This window comes from Vulpes lagopus, chromosome 1, assembly GCF_018345385.1.
Source record: "Vulpes lagopus strain Blue_001 chromosome 1, ASM1834538v1, whole genome shotgun sequence".
Classification (NCBI taxonomy): domain Eukaryota; kingdom Metazoa; phylum Chordata; class Mammalia; order Carnivora; family Canidae; genus Vulpes; species Vulpes lagopus.
In genome coordinates, this window is record NC_054824.1 from 74,885,593 (window position 1) to 74,906,289 (window position 20,697).

The following is a 20,697-nucleotide window of genomic DNA, read 5'->3' on the forward strand; positions in this document are numbered from 1 at the left end:
AGGGGCAGAAGAAGAGAGAATCTCAAGTAGACTCCTTACTGGGTGCAGAGCCAAACACAGGGCTTGATCCTATGACCCCAAGATCATGACCTGAGTTGAAGTCAAGAGTTGGATGCCCAACTAACTGAGCCACCCAGGCTCCCCTGGTTATTTTTTATGACCAGTATCAGGGCTACACATAGCTCTCCAATCAGTGCCCTATTTACAGACACCCAGACATGCTCATTTCATATTTGATGTTCCCTCTCCATATTATAATCAGTTTGTGGTCCAGGATGGACAATGCAGAGACTGATGCAGTGGCATGCCATTGCTTCTCCCTGCCAGGAGCAAAAATACCTTTAGGAAAAAAAAAAAAACCTTTAGGATGAATCAATTACCCTCTGGTAGAGTTACGTATAATCCCGGTGCCTTAACCTGTGAACAAATCCCCCTGGGCCCCAGTTTTTCTGTTTTACAACTAGAAAATTAGTGGAAGACAGAGTAATACACTGTACGTGTGCTGTGTGTGTATGCATTTGGTTTTCCCAACTATTTGAAAGTGAGATATCACAACGCTTCATCTAAAAATACAGCAGCACTCATTTCCTAGAAAAGACACTTTCCAAAAGAACCATAATCCTAATATCACATCTAGGAAATTTAGCAATAATTACATTCTTGGTCTTGGCTAGTCAGTTGTGACTGATACCATCTTTACTGTACTAAAGTCTGGTGGTGGCAGGTGGCAGTCAGGGCTGCAAAAGATGGGCCCCTCATCCCTGGGTAATACAGAGGTGAAAGGCTGAGAACAAGAGGGGCCTTGTGGTACAGTCTGGGGTCTGAGCAGAAGTGGGTCTCCTTTGTATACTACCCTCTTCCTGTGATGTGTCCCCAGTAAGGAAGATTGCCCCTTCCATTGGGCTAAAGTTTAGAGACTAAGCTATCAGGCCAGAGGGACACTGAGAGAGTGAGGATAGGAGTCTCAGGGTGGACAAAGTGCTATGACCTCCATCATTTGGACCATACTCCAGCCAGAGGAGCAGGATTTAACCTACGCCAGGAGAGCCCCTGTCATACCCTGGTACTCTCAGTGGGGGAAAGGGCTGGGCTGATGTTTAATAGAGCCCCTGTCAGGTCTTCCTCTATGGCCATAAAATACATTTGGGGGAGTGGCCACCCCCATCTTGGGCATGATTTTTCTGTAATCCTAGGCAATGAATGAAGAAGCATCCAAAGTGTGGAGTGGTCAAGTGAAAACAAGTCTTAATGACTTATAAATGTTGCTGCAGCAGGTCACAGGTGCGCCTGAAAATTGAGTGCATCTTTGAAAATTTATTTAGCTGATTTGTTTAATCTTAGAATCTCTACAAATACCCCACCAAATATGTGATTCATTTTTAAAATACAGTGAGTTTGTTAGATTGTATGCCTTCTGAGTTCATAGACTAACAAAATCTACATCTACTTCTGAAACCTGAACTTACTCATAAATGTATGTTGTACTGTCAGTTATTAGATTTATTAAGTGGGATGAACAACATTGTTAATTGTGTTATAAGCCAAGGTGCAGCCAGATAACTGCAAATGTTAATACTTTTGTTAAAAATTTTTAGGATATGGGCAGCCCCGGTAGCTCAGTGGTTTAGCACTGCCTTCAGTCCAAGGTGTGATCCTGGGGACCTGGAATCGAGTCCCACGTCGGGCTCTCTGCATGGAGCCTACTTCTCCCTCTGCCTGTGTCTCTGCCTCTCTCTGTGTGTGTCTTTCATGAATAAATTTAAAAAAAATTTTTAGGATATTATAATAAGTAAACTGATTCAGCCACTATGAAGAACAGCATGGAGATTCCTCCCAAATTAAAAGTAGAACTACCTGGGCGCCTGGGTGGCTCAGCGGTTTAACGTCTACCTTCAGCTCAAGGCATGATCCCAGGGTTTCAGGATCGAGTCCCACGTCGGGCTCCCTGCGTGGAGCCTGCTTCTCCCTCTGCCTGTGTCTCTGCCTCTCTCCCTCTCTCTCTCGCTGTCTCTTGTGGATGAATAAATAAAATCTTAAAAAATAATAAAAGTAGAACTACCATACAATCTTGTTATCTTACTTCTGGGTATATATCCAAGGGAAATGAAAATATATTATTGAAGAGTCATGTGCACTCCTATGTTTATTGCAGCACTATTCACAATAGTCCAGGTGTGGAAACAACCTAGGTGTCTGTCAAAGGATGAATGGGTAAAGGAGATGTGACATATATATGAATTTATATATATATGTAAATGAATGATGGAATACTATTCAGCCATGAGGAAAGAAATTCGACATTTGTACTAACATGGGTGAACCTTGAAAACACAGTAGATGAGATTGGTCAGAGGAGGACAAAATACTGTGTGCTATCTCTTTTATGTGGAATCTAAAAAAAATTTTTTTTAGAAGTGAAATGTTTATGAGGGGTTGGTTGAGTAGGGGAATGGTACAGATGTTGTTTAAGGGTACATACCTGCAATGAGTAGATAAGACCTGGAGACCTAATACACAGTACAGTGGTTATATACCACAAAACTGTATTATAAACAAAGTTGTTGAGAGACTGGATCTTAACTGTTCTCAGCACTAGAAGAAATGGTAATTATGTGATATGATAGAAATGTTCGGGATCCCTGGGTGGCGCAGCGGTTTGGCGCCTGCCTTTGGCTCGGGCACGATCCTGGAGACCCGGGATCAAATCCCACATCGGGCTCCCGGTGCATGGAGCCTGCTTCTCCCTCTGCCTGTGTCTCTGCCTCTCTCTCTCTCTCTCTCTCTCTCTCTGTGACTCTCGTAAATAAATAAAAAAAAAAAGAAAAGAAATGTTCACTAATGCTGCAATGGCAATCATATTGCCGTATAAGTGTATCCATATTTTATATACCTTAAACTTATACAGTGTTGTATATCAAATATATTTCAATTAAAAAATTAAGATGTAGTAGAATATATTATGCCAGACACAGGGGCTTATATAACTGTGGACTGATGAGTAGAGCATTTTCCTGTTGGTTAGTGTGTATTCATGAAGGAAGCAAAGTTGAATAAGTGGATATTTGAACTGAGATTATATTTGAAGTAGTATGTAAGCAGAGCCATTGCACAAGATCCTAGGACCTTCATTTTGCCATTTTGTGGGGCCTCTCTGCACTTCTGTCTCTCCATCTGAAAACAAAGTAATAGGTACACCCCCACATCCCAGGATCTTTTTAGCTCATAATCCTTTATCAGCCCAAGCACTGGGGCTGCCCTGGGTGTTCACAGGCATCTCAAATATACATCTCAGATTCAGGAGCTAAAGACACTGCTGCAAAAAGTATGAGCATATGCTGATATTGTGAATTACAAAGACACAGATGGCAATTTCCTCCCTTCTTGATTATATCTTTATTCTTTTATATAGCTCCTATCTGGAAGAAGGAATTAAACCTATAGAAAAATTTTATTTTTTAAGATTTTACTCATTTATTTGAGAGAAAGAACAAGCAGTGGGCAGAGAAAGAGAGAGAGAGAGGCAGACTCCCCGCTGAGCAGGAAGCCCAAAGCAGGGCTTGATCCCAGGACCCCAGAGATCATGACTTGATCAGATGCTTAACTAACCCAGGTACCCCGGAAAAAAATTTTATTTCTAATATAAAAATACCGAGTGATATGCAAGAAAAATTTGTAAGGTCATGCCATTGAAGTTCTTATCATGAAGGATTTTGCAAAACAGCAGTCCTCCACATTCTCACTGGTAAGTCTGCAAATTCTCCATTATACTTTTTTACTTTAGCTTACTATTTCTTATGCAATTGAAGTATCAGTAAAATGTACTAAACAAACCAAACAAACAAAAAAAAAACCTTTACTAAACTTTTAAAATCTTTGTGTGTTTGTGTGTGTTTTGTGGCTTTAGAAAAGGTTTTACTTTGATAATGTCAGAGAAGAGAGCTGGTGTTTTAAACTGGAAATAACAGTTGTTTTATGGTGCTGGTAGAAACAAGAGTATAGCTTTAGGGAAAAAAATGTTAAATCAATAATTACCTTTTTTTTAGATTTTTAAAAAAACTTTATTAAAGTATAATTCATGTATCATACAATTCACTCACTTAAAGTATATAATGGTTTTAAGAAATTGATAGTGTTGTATCACCATCACCACAACCTAATTTTAGAGAATTTCTCTCCCCACAAAAGGAAACCCCATACCCATTGGCAGTTACTCCACATTTCCCTTTATACCACTACACCTCACCCATTTTAGGCAACCCTTAATCTGCTTTGCAGCTCTGTAGATTTCCCAATTCTGAACATTTCATTTAAATGGAATCACATAATAAGTGGTCTTTGTGACGGGCTTCTTTCACTTAGCATGTTTTCAAGATTTAACCATGTTAGGGATGCCTGGGTGGGTCAGTTGGTTGAGCATCTGCCATTGGCTCAGGTCATGATCCTAGGATTATAGGATCAAGCCCTGCATCGGGCTCCCTGCCCAGCAAGGGGTCTGCTTCTCCCTCTGCCCCTCCCCCACCATGTTTGTGCTTTTTCTCTCAGATAGATAAATAAATAAATAAATAAATAATAAATTTTTTGAAAAAAGATTTATCCATGTTATACTATGTATAAGTACTTCATTCCTTTCATGACATATTCCTTTAATATTCCATTGTACATATAAATCATCTTTTGTTTACTTATCAGCTAGTGGATATTTAGGTAGTTTACATTTTGGAACAATTATATATAATGCTGCTATGAACAAGTGTATACCTAGGAGTGGAATTGCTGGATTACATGGTAACTCTATGTATTTAATATTTTGAGGAACTGCTAGTTTGTTTTTCAGAGTGAGTACACCGTTTTATATTCCCAGCAGCAAAATATGAGGATGACTATTTTTCCACATTCTCACCAACATGTGTTATTTTCTTTCCTTTTTATTATAGCCGTCTGAGTGGGTGTAGAGTATCTCATTATAATTTGGATTTGCATTTCCCTAATGACTAATGATCTTGAGCATCCTATCGTGTGCTTATTGGCTTGAACATTTATGGCAAAATTTCAGCAAAAGTGCCAAGGTAATTCAAAGGGAGAAATTATGGCTTTTCCAACAAATGTTGCAGGAACAATTGGATATCTATCATATGCCAAAAAATGAACCTCAACATTTATCTCACACCATAAATAACATCGTTTATCTCACACCATAAATAACATCGTTTATCTCACACCATAAATAACATCATAGAACTAAAAATAAAAAGTAATATAAAATGTAGGAAACATAGAAAAAAATCTTTGTGACCTTGAGTGACAAAGATTGCTTAGGACATAAAAAGAAAAAAAAAAAAAAAGACATAAAAAGCATGAATCATAAAAGGAAAACATTGACAAGTTGGATCTCATCAAAGTGGTAAAGTGGTTAAGTTCTGTTCTTTAAAAGAAAGAAAGAGGGCTACCTGGGTGACTCAGTCAGTTAAGTATCTGCCTTTGGCTTGGGTCATGATCTTCAGGTCCTGGGATCCAGCCCTGCATCAGGCTCCCTGCTCAGCAGGAAGACTACTTCTCCCTCTCCTTCTTGCCCTCCCTCCCTGTTCATGCTCTCTCAAATAAATAAAATCTTTAAAAAATATATCACAATGTTATATCTAGACACATCTATTAGAATGGCAAAAATTTAAAAGACTGACAATGTTGGTGAAGATGCAGAGCAATTGGAACTCTCGTATATTGTTAAGAGTGAAAAATGGAACAGCCATTTAGAAAAAAAGTTTGGCAGTTTTTACAAAGTCAAACATATACTTACTCTATGACCCAGCAATTCCACTCCTGGATATTTACCCAAAAGAAACAAAAACTTATGTCCACACAAAGATCTTTACTCAGGTTTATAGCTACAAATAGCAAGTTGAAGACAAATTAAATATCTATCAAGGGATCCCTGGGTGGCGCAGCGGTTTGGCGCCTGCCTTTGGCCCAGGGCGCGATCCTGGAGACCCGGGATCGAATCCCACATCGGGCTCCCGGTGCATGGAGCCTGCTTCTCCCTCTGCCTGTGTCTCTGCCTCTCTCTCTCTCTTTGACTATCATAAATAAATAAAAATTAAAAAAAAAAAGATCTAAAAAAAATAAATAAATAAAATAAATATCTATCAACTGGTGACTCTGAACACATTGTGGTATATGCATACAATAGAATACTACAGAGCAGTAAGAGGAACAAACTGATATATATATACAACAACATAGATGAATTTCAAAAACATGATACATGAGGGAAGCTGGACATAAAATATTGTATGCTACTATTTATGAGATCTTATAGAAAAGGCAAAGGAGAAAGATCAGAGGTTACCCAGAGGTCAGAGGTAGGGTATAGGATTGATTCCAAAAAAGAGAACTTTTGGCAGTGATAGGGGTGATGTTCTGAGATCTTTATCATGATTGTGGGGTGGTCACATGACTAAATATTTGTGAAAACTCAACAAGCTATACTTCTATAATTACTGAATTTTATTGTATGTAAATCAAATCTCAAAATGGATTTTTTTTTAAAAAGGCTACATGTTATAAAAGTGCATTTTCAAGACAAGTGTCTAGGGCTCTTTCCAAATCTATTACCACCCAATGCCCTTGTGTATAGAAAGTTTAGAGCTCTCACACCGTTAATGTGTGTCTTGCTTTATCGCCTCTAATTTTTCACTAAAAATTAGAATTTTTTTCCTTAGGTTTCACAATTTAATGTTTTTTCCATCGTTTTTCTAATTGAAAGTTACGATGTTAGAAATTAATACCAACAAGAGTTTAAACTGGGCATGTGTGGGAATTCCTGGGTGGCTCAGTGGTTTAGCACCTGCCTTCTGCCCAGGGTGTGATCCTGGAGTCCCGGAATCAAATCCCACGTAGGGAGCATGGAGCCTGCTTCTCCTTCTGCCTGTGTCTCTGCCTTTCTCTCTCTGTCTCTCATGAATAAATAAATAACATTTTTTAAAAATTACAATTAATAAAATTAGATTGTCAACATTAATTTGTTCTGATGGTTGATGCTGTTTTGCTGAAACTAAATTACCTCTCACATGAATTTGGCACTAACTGCTTTAGTGGAGGTTCTTTAGCATTTGGCAAGTTGGTACTACCTTGGGCAGAGCAATGACTCAATTATAAGACATTTCTCGGGCAGCCCGGGTGGCTTGGTGGTTTAGCACCAAGTTTGGCCCAGGGCCTGATCCTGGAGACCCGGGTTCGAGTCCCACGTCGGGCTCCCTGCAGGGAGCCTGCTTCTCCCTCTGCCCGTGTCTCTGCCTCTCTCTCTCTCTGTGTCTCTCATGAGTAAATAAATAAAATCTTCAAAAAAAAAAAAAAGACATTTCTCTAATTGAATTACTTGCACCACTTGGTTCATGCATTCTGTTTATAAATTTTAGATTTAGAGAATTTTGTAAAAAAAAAACAAAAAAACAAAAAACTTAAATATTGATACCAGCTTTTAATTTAAAACATTTTATTTATTTGTTTATTTATAAGCAATCTCAAAAAAAATATATATATATATAAGCAATCTCTATACCCCACATGGGGCTCGAACTCACAACCCTAAGGTCAAGAGTTGCATGCTCTTCTGACTGAGCTAGCCAGGTACCCCTAAAACATTTTTACATTTTATTAGTTTTTCAAGCCAAAGATTCTCTATGACATGGTAAATTCTTCCTGTTAACTTCTGCTACTGCTGTTAGTGGAGAGCTGATAATGCAACATTGGAGAAGAGGTTTATTGACACTTATATAGTGACTCTATTGGCTCTGGTTTCTCAATAGTGAATCAAAATGTTTCTGTTGAACACATGTCCGGTTTATTTACTTATTTATTAAATATTTTATTATTAGTATCTCCCTGTGAGACTAGGACAAAGTGATGCTCCTGGGAAATGCGGGGAAATAGCAAGGCTGGAACCAACAGTTTGCTGTGGAAGAGGCTATTTTGGAGAAACAGATTGTTCAGAATAAATTCTAAAATAGCCAGATAGAAAAACTAGTCACATTTATCAGTAGGAAGTATTAGAGTCAAGAATGAAGCCCCGGGGATCCCTGGGTGGCTCAGTGGTTTGGCACCTGCCTTTGGCTCAGGGCATAATCCTGGAGTCCTTGCATGGAGCCTGCTTCTCCTCTCTGTGTCTCTGCCCCCCTCTTTCTCTCTCTCTCTCTCTCTCTCTCTCTCTCATAAATAAATAAATAAATAAATAAATAAATAAATAAATAAATAAAATTTTTTTGAAGATGAAGCCCAAGATTTTTATTTCAAGTGATGGGGTGGATCCTAGGGCCATAGATCCAGACAGGAAGCATAAGAGGCCAGGCAGGTTTGACTACTTAGACCTACCGTATGTGCCCTGACTGGTCCTCACCGTTCTGGTGTCATTACCATCAGCTCTCCAAATGGGACAGAGCTGTTATTAGTCAGGAGTCTGGCTGCACCGGAGAGACAGGGGAGATTTGGAGTCTTACTGGACTAAGCCAGACTGGGGACGAGGCAGTCATTTCTCTTTCTCTTTATTTCCCTTAAACCTCTTACTCTTAGACTTGCTCCTTTCTTAATAATATACTCTAATTTGCTAACTGATGCTATTCATGAGGCATTACTTTTTTTTGTTCTTCGAATTTTCAGTGTTTTCCTGCATTGCTCTGTAGAGGTTCAGCGCCCCCTAGAGACATACATAATTCACAGCTTTCCTGGTTTTCACAGATTTTTTTTTTTTTTTTAAGATTTTTATGCTTTTTTTTCATGAGACACACTCACACAGAGAGGCAGAGGCACAGGCAGAGGGAGAAGGGGGCTCCATGCAGGGAGCCCAACGTGGGACTTGATCCTGGGGCTCCAGGATCACGCCCTGGGCCCAAGGCAGATACTCAACCACTCAGCCACCCAGGCATCCCTTTCACAGATTTTGATGGCCTCAAATTAGTCAAATAACGATTAGTCCCTACCTGAAATTTTTTTCTATTTTTTTTCTTTTCTAAGTGAGTTGGACACTTATACATCTTATCAACTAATTTTCTTTTTTTCTTTATTATTAAGGAATTCTTTGTGGCTCTAAGTAACTATTATTTAGATTCCAATATTTAAAATTATTTTTTGGGCTAAGTAGACCTCTTTAATCCATTTTGGAGATGGAGAGAAATTAAAATAAATAAAATTAGTCTTTTAAGTTTTCAAAAGTTTTTTTTTTTTTTTAAGATTTATTTATTTATGATAGACACTGAGAGAGAGAGAGAGGCAGAGACACAGGAGGAGGGAGGGAAGCAGGCTCCATGCTGGGAGCCCTAAACAGGACTCAATCCTGTGACTGCAGGATCGCACCTTGGGCCAAAGGCAGGCGCCAAACCGCTGAGCCACCCAGGGATCCCAAAAGTTTAAAAAAATTATTCGCACAAAATATTATTTTCCAGGGTTACAGAATCCTTGTTTGTATTTCTGAAATGTCATTCAGCTCTACTATCCTATCACATATTTTTTTAAAATTAAATTTTTTAAAAAAAATTTTTTTAAAAAAGGAAAAAGTCAAAGGTTTCCCGGGGTTTTTTGGCCCGGAAAAAAAAAAAGCGGGTTTTTGGAAAAATTTTCCCTTTTTGGGGGCCCGGGCGGCCTTTCCGGGGAAAAGGAAACCCGGGGGGAATTCAAGTCCCACTTTGGGGAAAAATTTTTTCCCCCGGGGGTGTGGACCCTTTTGCTTTTTTCCCCCCTGGGTCTCTGCCCCCCCCTTTCTCCCCCCTCCCCCCCTCTCTTTTCTCTCTCTCTCAAATAAAAATCTTTAAAAAAAAAATTTAGGGCAGCCCCGGTGGCACGGGTGGTTTACGCCACCTGCCCCCGGGGTTTGATCCTGGGGACCCTGGGTCAAGTCTCACATCCAGCTCCCCATGGGGAACCTGCTTCTCCTTCTGCCTATGTCTCTGCTTCTCTCTGTCTCTCTCATAAATAAATAAATCTTTTTAAAAAATAGAAATAAATGTTGTCAAGGATTTAAGGAAAACATGAACAAGTAAGTACAGAAATGAAAACTATTTAAAAAAAACTTGTAATGAATTGAATTGTTCTCCCAACATTCACAAATTCATATGGTGAAGCCTTAACTTGCAATGTGACTGTATGTGGAAGTAGACTTTAAAGACGTAATAAAAATTGAGTGAAATCATAAGGGCGGGGCCCTAATCCAATAGGACTACTGTTCTTTTTTTTTTTTTTTTAAGATTTATTTATTTATTCATGAGAGACAGAGAGAGAGAGGCAGAGACACAGGCAAAGGGAGAAGCAGGCTCCCTGCAGGAGCCCAATGTGGGACTCAATCCTGGGACTCCAGGATCATGCCCTGGGCCGAAGGCAGATGCTCAATTGCCACCCAGGTGTCCCATGACTTCTGTTCTTATAAGAAGAGACACCAGGGAGGTGCTATACAAGAGAAAAAGCTATGGGAGGACAGAGTGAGAAGGCAGATAGACATCCGCAAGCCATAGAGAGAAAGATTTCAGAAGAAATCAAATCTGGGACACCTTGATCTTGGCCTTCCAGCCACCAAAACTATGAGAAAACGAAATACCACCCAGCCTAAGTGTATTTTCTCCAGGTAGCTGATGTGGGAAACAAAGGCAGAAGGAAATGTAGATTTAATTAAATGTCCATATAATCTGCATCCTATTGACAAATACTTGAGATAGGCAAAGTGCAACCTTCCTCCAGGAAACTCCCTCTTTGCTGTAGGGAAAAAATAACCTTAGCTTGACAAAGCAAGGCCTCCAGGATCCTGGGAGTCTTCGTTAGCATATGAAAGTCCTTTTGGAACTTCCTTATCTTTGCTTTTCCCAACCCCAAAGTATATAATTCAGTTACCCCTCACAATCCCTGGGGTGGCCACAGCTCTTTCTGCCCACAGGTCCAGCCCCCATGATTTAATAAAACCCCCTTTTTGCACCCAAGATGTCTCAATAATTATTTCTTGGCTTTGCCTCCAGACCCCAACACTACTCTAAAAATTCACATCAGTAGCCACAGAAGACGAACATATCTGGCTAAACCACATTTTATTTACCTATTCATCAATTGATTGGCAACATTTGGGTTGTTCCCACGTTTTGGTTATTATGTATAATGCTGCTATGAACATTTATTACAAACTTTTATAGTATGTATTTTTGATCAACCATCTTGAGTATAATTTACATAATTAAAAATTTAAGTACATAGCTCAATGAGTTTAACAAATGTTTGCAAACATTTACCTGCGTAACTATCATAGAACTATTCTCTCATGATAGATTAGTTAAGCCTATTCTCAAGCTTCAAGAAAATAGAATCCTTAGCAAAGTATTTTTGAAATTTGTAAATTTTGTTGTATTTATCCATGGTATATTCAATTTTAATGCTGAAGTAATATTCTATTGTATGAATATACCACATTTTGTCAATCGATCCACTTATTGATGAAAACCTAGCTTGCTTCCAGATCAAGCAATTATAAATAAAGCTGCTACAAATATTCATATACAAATATACTTGTGGATATACATTTTCATTTCTCGAGGGACCAATGGCCTATTACTTTCTTAGGACTGCCATAACAAAGTCCCATAAACTGAGTGGCTTAAGGCAGAAAAGAATATGTCTTAAGGATTTTCTGGAGACTACAAGTCTGCAAACAAGGTATCATCAAGATCTGAAGCCTGTAGAGGAAGATCCTTCCTTATATCTTCCTAGTTTGCAATCCTTGGCATTCCATAGTTTACAGCTTTTAGGATTACAATTTGCCTTTGACATCATATGACAGTCTGCCCTTGTATATGTCTGAGTCTCATCTCTTCTCATAAAGACACTTTTAGTCTGAATGTATCCTCCTAAATTTAAATGCTGAAATATAACCCCAAAGGGGACGCCTGGGTGGCTCAGGGGTTGAGCATCTGCCTTTGGCTCAGGGCATGATCCCCAATCCCGATGGAGTCCCGAATCAGGCTCTCTGCATGGAGCCTGCTTCTCCCTCTGCCTCTTCTCTGCCTCTCTCTTTCTGTGTGTCTCTCATGAGTAAATAAATCTTAGAAAAAAACAAACAAACAAACAAAGTATTAAGAGGTGGATCCTTTGTAATGTGCTGAGGTCAGGAGGGTGGAGACCTTGTGAACGGGATTAGTGCCTTACTAAAGATACTCTAGAGAGATCCCTAGCCTCTTCCACCCTGTGAAGAACTGTAAAAGATAGGAACACGTGGGTGGCTCAGTGGTTGAGCACCTTCCTTTGGCTCAGGTTGTGATCCTGGGGCCCTGGGATCAAGTCCCGCATCCGGCTCCAGCTCCCTGCGTGGAGCCTGCTTCTCCCTCTGCCTGTGTCTCTGCCTTTCTCTCTGTGTCTTTCATGAATAAATAAATAAAAATCTTTAAAAAGAAAAAAAAAAAACTGTGAGAAATAAATTCCTGTGGTTATAAGCTGTCAGGTCTGTGGTATTTTTTTATAGCTGCCTCAAAGGACTAAGATAATACTAGTCATATTGGATTAAGGATCCACCCTACTCCAATCTTATCTTTCTTATTTGCAAATCTCTTTATTTCACCTTCAGTTTTGAAGGATATTTTTGCTCAATAGACATTGGCAGGTTGGTAATTTTTTCCTTTTGCTTTTGTTTTGTTTACTTGTTTTCAAATGACAATACAATTTCCTCTGGCTTGTATTGTTTCTGATAAGGAACGTTTATTTTTGTTTCCCTGTATTTAATACATCTTTTTTTTCTTTGATGCTTTTATGATGTTCTCTTCATCATTATCTTTCAACCATTTGATTTTAATATGTTTTGGTATGCTTCTCTCTTTTTCTTTTAGCTTTATTGACAAATAAAATTATAAGATATTTAAAGTGCACAATGTGATGATTTGATATACACATGCATTGTAAAAGGATTCCACCCATCAAGTTAATTATCACATCCATCACCTTACATATTTATCATATTTATCCTTTTTTTTTTCCAGTGAAAACATTTAATTTCTACTCTCTTAGCAAATTTCAACTACACAATACAGCGTTACCAACTACCGCCATCTTTGCCATTGCTTTTTCTTAGGTGCATGCTGCTTGGGCTTCTTTGAACTTCTTGGAATTATATGTGTCATCAAGTTTGGAAACATTTCTTCATCAAATATTTTTTTCTACCTCCTTCTCTTTCTTTCTAGAACTCTAATATATATGTATGTATGTAAGAACTCTTGATATTGTCTCACAGTTTGCTGAGGTTCTGTTAATTATTTTTCAGCCTTACTTCGCTGTGCTTCAGTTTAAAGAGTTTTTGTTGCCCTGTGTTCAGATTCATTGATCTTTTTGTTATAGAATTTCTTTTCCTTTAGTGCCTATAGGTTGTGGTCATCTGGTTCTTGACCACACTGCTTTGAAGAATGAAGATATAGACCAGATAGAGTGGCGGGCAACCAAGCAAGGTTTAGTAATCGTACAAAGATCTGGAAGAGGGAAGAGACCCAAGAGGGTTGCCATCAGCGTTTCTAAGTATAGGGGCTTTTATGGGCTCATTGGCAGGCTGTTTCAATCTGCTTAGCCCTCCATAAGCCTGTCATCCAATCAGGTTTTTCTCCTCTACTTATCACATGGGAAAGTGTGGAGGGCTCCTTCCAGAGCAGTATAAAATCCTTTTAAGGGTGGTTTCCTCTTAGGGCAGGGGGCTCCTTATCCCTGCCTGCCATTCTTCCAGCGATCCTTCATTATTTTTTTCATCTCTAGCTCCTGATTTATCCAGTGCATTTTTAATTTCAGATGTTCCTTAAATTTCAGCTCTAGAATTTCCATTTGTTCTTAATAGTTTGTTAGGCCTGCCATAACAGAATACCAGAGAGTGGATGGCTTAAAAACCAAAAATACATTTGTCACGTTTCTGGAGGCTGGAAGTCCAATATCAAAGTTTATGTAGGTTTCGTTTCTCCCAAGATCTCAGTCCTTGGCTTGCTAGTGGCCGCCTTCTCATTGTGTCCTCATATGGCCTTTTCTCTTATGCATGTACATCCCTGGTGCCTCCTTTTCTTATAAGGATACTAGTCATATTGGACTAGGCCCCCACTCTATGACCTCATATAACCGTAATTACCTCATTACCTTATTTCCAAGTACAGTCACACTGGGGGTAAAAGTTTTAGCATATGGATTTGGGGGGATACAATTCAGTCCATGGCACCACATAATGGGATATTATTCAGCAATAAAAAGGAATGAAATACAGGTACATGCTATAATATGGATGAATCTTGGACACGTTATGCTAAGTAAGAGAAGTAGTCACAAAAAACTATATGTTGTATGATTCCATTTATATGAAATGTCCAGAACAAGCAAATCTATAGCGACAAAAAGTAAATAAATGGTTGCTAGTATTGGCACAGGGGGTGGAGGGATTAGGAAGGAATTAAGAGTGACTACTGAAGGGTATAGGGTTTCTTTTTGTGGTGATGTAAATGTTCAACATGAGTTATATGAGGGTTGCACAACTCCATGAGTATGCTAAAACTCTTGAATTGCACATTTAAAATGAGCCTATTGTATGATATACGAATTATATCTCAATAAAGCTATTACGAACATACTGATGATTCCATTTATAAAAAGGTCAAAGATAGACAAAACTAATATATAATGAGACATAATAATTATCTTTTGGGAAGAGAGGGAGCGCAATTATTGGGAGGGCCATGAGGTCCATGCCAGTTCTGGGACCTTGATTTAGGTTTAAGTTACATGAGGGTATTCACTTTGTGATAAATCATTGAAAGGAAAAACACCATTTCCTCTCTATACTCAATACTTGTGACACCATGTGTGTGGGATTTTCCACACCAAGCAATTCACCAATTCTTGGAAGACTCTGGCTAAGTGTCCTACAATTTAATACAATTCTAAAACTAATTCCCTAGAGTTAGCACAGACCCTACAAACTAAGGACTTAGTCCCATAAGACTGTCCCCATTTCAGAAACCAATAAAAATTCCCAAGTTGTCGCATGTACTTCTGACTGACTATAAATCTGAGGTTACTATTAATTACCTCTTCCTCAAACTTGATAATTTGTTAGAATGGTTCATAGAACCCAAGAAACAGTTTAGTTATTATCATTGATTTATTACAAAAGACATATTAAAGAATATAAATGAATAGCCAGATGAGAAATACATAGGTGAGGTCCAGAAGGGTCCTGAGCATAGGAGCTTCTGTCCCTGTGGAGTTTGGGGTACACCACTTTCTTGACTTATGAATGTCTTCTTATTAACCAACCCAGAAGCTCTCCAAATCCTTTTGGTCAGGATTTCTTTGGAGGTTTCATTATAGTAGGTTAACTGATTAAATTGTTGGCCATTAGTGATTAACTTAAACTCCAGCCCTCTTCCCTCTCCAGGAGTTAAGGTTCCAACTCTCTTAATCACGTAGTGGTTCCCCTTGCAAGCAGCCCTTATCTTTAGGGGCTTTCTAAAAATTACCTCATTACTAAACTTAGACGTGGTTGAAAGGGGCTTGTTATCAATAAGGCACTCCTTTCACTTTTATCACTCTGGAGCTATTTCAGTAACTAGAGATAAAACCCAAATATTTTAATGAATCTACTTCTTTCGCCTGTTTTAGGAGCTGGGGACAAAAAATAAAATCGTAATAGATGCTCTTATGGTTCTTATCACTTAGGAAGTGACATGAGTTTTTATTAGCTCTGTGAGCAGAACTGGGACAAAGATCAAATAGAAATCTCTTATTATATCACATCATAGTCATTAAGCTTATGATATGCAGCTTTCTGTGTATATGTTATACTTCAATTTTTAAAGTGTCTTATTAATTGAGTGCTTGGGTGGCTCAGTAGCAATCGTCTCTTTTTTTTTTTTTTTTTTTATGTAGTCATACAGAGAGAGAGAGAGAGAGAGAGAGAGAGAGAGAGGCAGAGACATAGGCAGAGGGAGAAGCAGGCTCCATGCACCGGAAGCCTGACGTGGGATTCGATCCCGGGTCTCCAGGATTGCGCCCTGGGCCAAAGGCAGGCGCCAAACCGCTGCGCCACCCAGGGATCCCGCAACCGTCTCTTGATTTCAGCTCTGGTCATGATCTCAGGGTCATGGTATAGAGTCCACAGACTCCACACTCAGTGGGGAGTCGGCTTCAGGATTTTCTCTCTGTGTCTGCACCTCCCTTCTCTCTTTCTAGAATAAATAAATAAATCTTTAAAAAATAAGAACAAAATGTCCTATTAATTTTTAAAAATTCAGTGGATTTGAAGTAGGTAAGCCATTTGTATGTTTTTGTTTTTGTTTTTAACATTTCCTTAATGGAAGCTTCCATAAGAACTCCCACTACCGGGATCCCTGGGTGGCGCAGCGGTTTGGTGCCTGCCTTTGGCCCAGGGCGTGATCCTGGAGACCCGGGATCGAATCCCACATCGGGCTCCCGGTGCATGGAGCCTGCTTCTCCCTCTGCCTGTGTCTCTGCCTCTCTCTCTCTCTGTGACTATCATAAATAAATAAAAATTTAAAAAGAAAGAAAATTATTAGCTAAACTATGCTAAATTTAAAAAAAAAAAAAAGAAAGTTTTGGGATCCCTGGGTGGCGCAGCGGTTTAGCGCCTGCCTTTGGCCCAGGGCGCGATCCTGGAGACCTGGGATCGAATCCCACGTCGGGCTCCCGGTGCATGGAGCCTGCTTCTCCCTCTGCCTGTGTCTCTGCCTCTGTCTCTCTCTCTCTCTCTGTGACTATCATAAATAAATAAATAAATAAATAAATAAAAAAGAACTCCCACTACCTATGATTCTACCTATATGTGTAAAATAAAATTGAAACTAACACAAATTTTGGGATTAATAGCTGACCTATCCGGTAGGGTCTGCTAAGGTTCTCTGAGATTAATACTTGAACAAGAAATGTGACACAGACAGTAAGGGTGTAGTCTTAATTTAGCTTACCCTAGAGCAGGACCTAAGATGAGAATTGCACAAATTTCCAAAATTGTGCAAATGAGAATTGAAGTCATTCCAGGAAGTACATATAGTACAGAAATAGAAAAATGAGACAGAGAAAGGAAGGAACCTGCCAGAGTACCATTAAGCAGTAAGTTCCCTCTGTGTATAACGTAATCTCTGGCACAAACTCCTGGATCTTTTCTCTGAGTTAGAAGCCTCTGGAAATAATATGACTCTATTAGTACCTGTATTTTGAATTCAGCACTCAAAGTATGGTGCTCAAAGTATTCCATTGTTAGTACTTGATTCAGCTCTGTAATAAATACAAATATCTGCTGCTTTAGATGTTTGTTCCAGCAGAGCAGAGTACCATTTATTTCTTGGCACCGCTGTTCCGCTTTTGAGCACAGCATTCTTTTAAAGATCAATACCCTGCAACAGAAAGCAGGCAGGAATCCAGGCTGCAGCTTTGTTATGAAAGGTTTATGGGAGAAAATATTTGAAAAATCAGTAACAGGGGTGCCTGGATGGCTCAGTCAGTTCAGTGTCTGCCTTCAGCTCAAGTCATGATCCCAGGGTCTTGGAATAGAGCCCCATGTTGGGCTTTCTGCTCAGTGGGGAGTCTGTATCTTCCTCTCCCTCTGCCTGCCACTTTGGCCTACTTGTGTTCTCTCTCTCTCTCTCTTATTCTCTGTCAAATAAATAAATAAAATCTTTTTTAAAAACCTGAAAAAGCGGGCAGCCCAGGTGGCTCAGCAGTTTAGCGCCTGCCTTCAGCCCAGGGCCTGATCCTGCAGTCCGGGTGGAGTCCCGCAATAGGCTCCCTGCAGGGAGCCTGCTTCTCCCTCTGCCTGTGTCTCTGCCCCTCTCTCTCTCTCTCTCTCTCTCTCTCTCTCTGTCTCTCATTAATAAATAAATAAAATCTTAAAAAAAAAAAACCCTGAAAAAGCGACAATAGATAAATATGTAGAGAACCCTTGAAACTCAACAATAAAAAACAAGCTGATTTTAAAAAGGGCAAAACAACAAGAATAAATAAATAAAATAAAAAGGGCAAAACAGCTGGACGGATACTTCACCAAAGAAGATATACAATGGCAAGTAAGCCATGAATTTGTCATTGGGGAAATGCAAATTAAAACAATAAGATAGGGATCCCTGGGTGGCGCAGCGGTTTGGTGCCTGCCTTTGGCCCAGGGCGCGATCCTGGAGGCCCGGGATCGAATCCCACATCAGGCTCCCGGTGCATGGAGCCTGCTTCTCCCTCTGCTTGTGTCTCTGCCTCTCTCTCTCTCTCTGTGACTATCATAAATAAATAAATAAATAAAAACCTTTAAAAAAAATAAAATAAAACAATAAGATAGCGGGATCCCTGGGTGGCGCAGTGGTTTGGCGCCTGCCTTTGGCCCAGGTGCGATCCTGGAGACCTGGGATCAAGTTCCACATCAGGCTCCCTGCGTGGAGCCTGCTTCTCCCTCTGCCTGTGTCTCTGAGTCTCTCTCTTTCATGAATAAATAAATAAAATATTTTTTAAAAAATAAAACAATAAGATACAATATACACCTATTTGAATGGCCAAAATCCAAAACAGTGACAACACCAACATGCTGGCAAGGATGCAGAGCAACAAAAACTATCATTACCTGCTGGTGGAAATGCGAAGTGTTCCAGCCACTTTGGAAGACAGTTGGACAGTTTCTTACAAACATACTCTTACCATGCAATCCAGCAATCATGCTTCTTGTTATTTGCTCAAATAGACCAAAAATTTATGCCCCCACAAAAATGTGCACTCGAATGTTTATAGCAGGTTCATTAATAACTGCCAAAACTTGGAAATATTCAAGATTCCTTCAGTAGGTGAGTGAGTAAAGAAACTGGTACATCTAAACAATGAAATATTATTCAGCCTTAAAAAGAACTGAGCTATCAAACCATGAAAAGACATGGAGGAAGCTGAAATGCATAGTATGAGTGAAAGAAGGCAATCAGAGAAACCTACATACTGTATGGTTCCAGCTATATGACATTCTGGAGAAGGCAAGACTATGGAGGCCGTGAAATGATCAGTGGTTACCAGAGGTTGGGGGTGGGGGGAGGAAGACAGGGGAGATGAATCCACAGAGCATAGAGGATTTTTAGGACAGTGAAACTCTTCTGTGTGATACTACAATGGTGGATACACGTTATTATACATTTGTCAAAGCCCGTAGCATGGACAAAGCCAAGAGTGAACCCTAATGTAAACTGTGCACTTTGGGTGATAATGACAAGACAGTGTAGTTTATCAGAAATATCTAATGTAACCACTATGGTGCAGAATGTCTGTAGCTGGGGAGGTGGGGCCTCTATGAGGGCAGGGATATACCTTCTGTACTTTTACCTAAAACTGCTCTAATAAATAAAGTTCACTATTTAAAAAAAAAAAAGTTTGGAAGGCAGTATGACAGGGGAGGGTCTGAAAGATGAGCCTGGCAGATGAGATCAGGAAATTACGAGTTTGGACAGAGAAAAGGAAATCAGGCAATCAAAGATGGAGTGATCAACAGGTATTGTTTAGGTCTGCGTAGACAAGTGCAAGCGGGGAGAAGGGAACAAAACTGGATCTCCACAGGCAGGCAGCACCTAGAGGAAACAACACTGGCGGGTGGAATTGGTAGGCTCTTTTTTTTTTTAAGATTTTATTTTTATTTATTTATTCATGAGACACACACACACACAGAGGCAGAGACATAGGAAGAAGGAGAAGCGGGCTCCTTGTCCATGCAAGGAGCCCCATGTGGGACTCCAACCCAGGAACCCGGGATCACGCCCTGAGCCAAAGGTGGACAGACGTTCAACCACTGAGCCACCCGGGGGTCCCAGTTGGTAGGCTCTTACCCCAAGCAGAACTTTTTACGCTTTTCCCTGCTCGCAACATTTTTCTGGGGGCAGGGTCCCCAATGCCTTATTCTGAGATACCAGGTTAAATGAGTGTTCAGCATTCTCTCCTTCCTTCTCTGTTTTGTTTTCTTGTCAAGGTTCTGGCCACTGATCTACCCATAAGAAAACTAATGAAGGGTTTCAGGAGAAATCTCAGCAACGAGGAACCTGATATATAACGTATCCTTCACTGAACTGTTAACTCCTTAAGAGAAGCCCAACTTGGGCAGCCCGGTGGCCCAGCAGTTTAGCACTGCCTTCGGCCCGAGGTGTGATCCTGGAGACCTGGGATCGAGTCCTGCGTCGGGCTCCCTGCGTGGAGCCTGCTTCTCCCTCTGCCTGTGTCTCTGCTTCTCTCTCTCTTTGTCGGTCATGAATAAATAAATAAAATCTTAAAAAAAAAAAAAAAAGAGAGAGAGAGAGAGAAGTCCAACTGCAAAAGGCTTAATCAATAAGGCAAAGTTACTCCTTACAATAAGTACACCAGCAATGGAATGATTCTAGGGGAGGTTACTTTGGTGACAAGTTTTTGTTTTGTTTTGAATTTTTTTTTCCTTACCCTTTTGCCAGACTCTCCCTATTTCCCCCACTCACAACCCCTGGCAACCACTTTTCTACTTTTCTGTTTCTGGGTTTGACTTTTTATTTAGATTCCACATACAATAAGTGATAAGCTGCAGTATTTGTTTTTCTCTGTTGGGTTCATTTCATTTAGCATAACGCCCTCAAAGTCCATCCATATTGATACAACAGCAGAATTTCCTTCTCTCTGGACAGGCCATTTCCATATCTTGCCTATGGTGAGTAATGCTGTAAGGAGTGC